Source organism: Pteropus vampyrus, unplaced genomic scaffold (assembly GCF_000151845.1).
Source record: "Pteropus vampyrus isolate Shadow unplaced genomic scaffold, Pvam_2.0 Scaffold3, whole genome shotgun sequence".
Lineage (NCBI taxonomy): Eukaryota > Metazoa > Chordata > Mammalia > Chiroptera > Pteropodidae > Pteropus > Pteropus vampyrus.
The window spans coordinates 18,439,321-18,442,518 of record NW_011888784.1 but is presented as its reverse complement, the minus strand read 5'-3'; positions in this window follow the sequence as shown (position 1 = coordinate 18,442,518).

Genomic DNA, 3,198 nt, shown 5'->3' with positions numbered 1-3,198 from the left:
GCAATAATACTTTAAAAGAAGACAAAAATCATAGTTATTTGCTGACTGTGATTATCCACAGGAAAACTAAGACAATTTATAAATCATTATAACTAACAAGAACACTCAGCAAATTTGTATTATTTAAGATCAACAATCAGCAATAACTAAAAAATAAAGCAGTAAAAATGACCCAATGTACAATATGAAAATAAACTAAAATATTTAAGGGGAAAATTGGTGGCAGATATGTGAAAATTCTTTATGAAATAAAAGATTATGAAGAATTGAAAAACATGTTAAAAGCTCTAAATAAATAAAAAGTTTCTGAATGAAAGATTTTGTCATAAATAAGTCAATTCTTTCCCAAATTTATTTATCAGTGCTATGTAATTACAATAAAAGTCTAAAAATATTATCGTAGATCTTGGACAAACAGATCCTAAATTTTATGAAAATGAGACCAAGATAATTTTGAGCAAATATAGAAAAGAATAATGGAAGCCTCCTACTTTCCAGATAGCACAACTTATTATAAGTGTGACTCAGGATCAGAAATAAATAATATACAAGTGGAACAGAATAAAGAATCTAGAAATAGACCCAGGCTATAAAGGGTCTTGGTAGAGGGACATTACAAATCAGTGGGCTAAAGTAATAATATTAAATAAATGATGTTAGAATCACAGTCCTTTCATAAAGAAAAAAATAATTTGGTCCTTATCTTACAATATGTAAAATATTTCCAGAACAAGAAAATGACTCAATAGGAAAAATAAAATTTAAAAATATTACAAGTATCAGAGAATGATTTATTAAATCTAAAACATAAACTAATCTTATAAAATAAGAGTTGATGAATTTGATTATATCAAAACAGTAAACTTCTACATGAATAACATCACCATAAACAAAGTTAAAAGATAAGCTAGGGCTAGCAATCTAAGTGCTTATTAGTGGACGATTGGATAAAGAAAATGTGGTACAAATATAGAATGGAACGTTACTCAGCCATAAAAAAAAAAAAATTGAAGTCTTACCATTTGCAACAACATGAGAGTGAACCTAGAGGGTATTATGCTAAGTGAAATGTCAGACAGAGGAAGACAATTACCATATGGTCTTACTTATATGTGGCATCTGAAGAACAAAATAAACTAAAAAAATGACAACAGATTCATAGATACAGAGAATAAACTGATGATTGCCAGATGGAAGTTGGGGGCCTGGATGAAAAAGATGAAGAGATTAGGAAGTACAAATTGGTAGTTACAGAATAGTCATGGGGATGTGAAGTACACCGTAGGGAATATAGTCAATAAAATTGTAATAACTATGTATAGTACCAGCTGGGTACTAGACTAATCGGGGTGATCACTTCCTTAATTATATAAATGTCTAACCACTATGCTGTACACCTGAAACTAATAAAAAATAATACTGAATGTTAACTCTAACTGAAAAAAATAAAAATTAAAAAAGAATAAGCTAGGGCTGACTAGACAGCAATATATGCCACTTTGTTATAGATAAAATGGTTATTATTCATTAGCAAAGAACATGTACATTCCAGTAGAAAAAATATCGTAAGCTTTAATAATAAACGGTTCACTGAAGAGAAACCCAAAAGTCCGATAAAAATATTAGAATATGCCAAAAAAATTTTAATAATTTGAGAAGTGCCAGTTTACAAAAAAATTATATTTCTTATTTATATTGACCAAAGTTTTTAAAAATAATAATGTCACATATTGGAAAGAGTCTTAGAGAAACTGTCATATGTACTTATGGGAGTATGAAATGTTACAGTAATTTGAGAAAAAAATTGTCAAGAACAAATTGTAATTATATCTTTTTCAAACCATTCTACTTCACGTTATTTTGTTATTTAAAAAAAATGATGTGCAAGTTCGCAAATACTTCAAATTTCAATTTTAGCTCCTTTTGTAATAAGAAATAATTGGGAACAGTTTTGTATGTTCATCATTAGACTAATAGATAAATAAAATGTTGTATAAACCCTATAGCGGACTACTATATATAGAAGAAAAGGAATTAATTACATTAACATATATTGATATAATAGAGGGCAAAACAATGATGAAAAAGGAAATGAGGTATTTAAATGAAACTTACATAAAGTAATATATGTTGCTCTCTCTCTCTCTCTCACACACACACACACAGTCAAGAGAAATACTGGAAAGTTATACAATGATGTTAATTATTGCTTAAAGTACAGCAAAAGGATAGAATTTGAGATGAGGAATACAAGTGACTATAGCTTCATCTATAATGTTTTATTTCATTAAAATTGACTTAGAATAAATATAATAAAGTGTGGCAAATACAGAGAAGCAAAAAGAAGAAATAAATATTAGTTATCATTCAAATACCAAAAGAGCACTAAGTGCTACCAAAAGAGTTGAAGTTTAGTGAACAAATTATCAGAATTTTTTTATTTTTCTTTTTACTTTTTAATCAGAAAAAGAAAGGAAAATAGCCATAAAACTATTGAGATTATAGGTTAGATGAATTTATAAGGGAAGCAAGAGTTTACGGTGAAAAATAATTGATGTATACTTTATTGTGATTCTCAATCTGTTTTGCCTTCAGGACCACCTGACTACTTATCTTCTCATACGCACCTTGCATGGGCCAACGAAGTGTTACAGACTAGAGCATAGGGATTATTGGTATACTGTGTGATACTATTTTATTTTTCTTCCTCTATTACTCATCAAAATATCAGTGTTTCTAACAACATAGATGAGAAGATTCTGCCCCAGATATTTTTAGAATTTATTATCTTGAGGATTGGAAAGAGAAATAGATCTTTTAGCTTCTTTATTTATTTGTTTAATTCAACTCAATTTCACTGTTTTAATGATGACTTGGTATCTTTCACGTTTGTTGAACACCATTTCTAACACACCTATGTATTGACTATTTCAGCCATGTGGTAGTGAATGAGATCTAATTGCAACTTGCTGGCAGCAAATAAATTGTATGATTGAATTTTTGGTAAAAGAATAAACCATTTTAAACTTTTGAATCTACAAATCTGTAGTTATGAAAAAACAGCAGGCATTATAGAGCTCCAAGCAGAGTTTATTAAAGATGAGTGAGAAAAGTTTATTCTTTTTTCACACTCAAGAATGTGCTTTACTATTACAGTCTATTAAAATGAAAGGGGATCAATATGCTTTGATGACATAT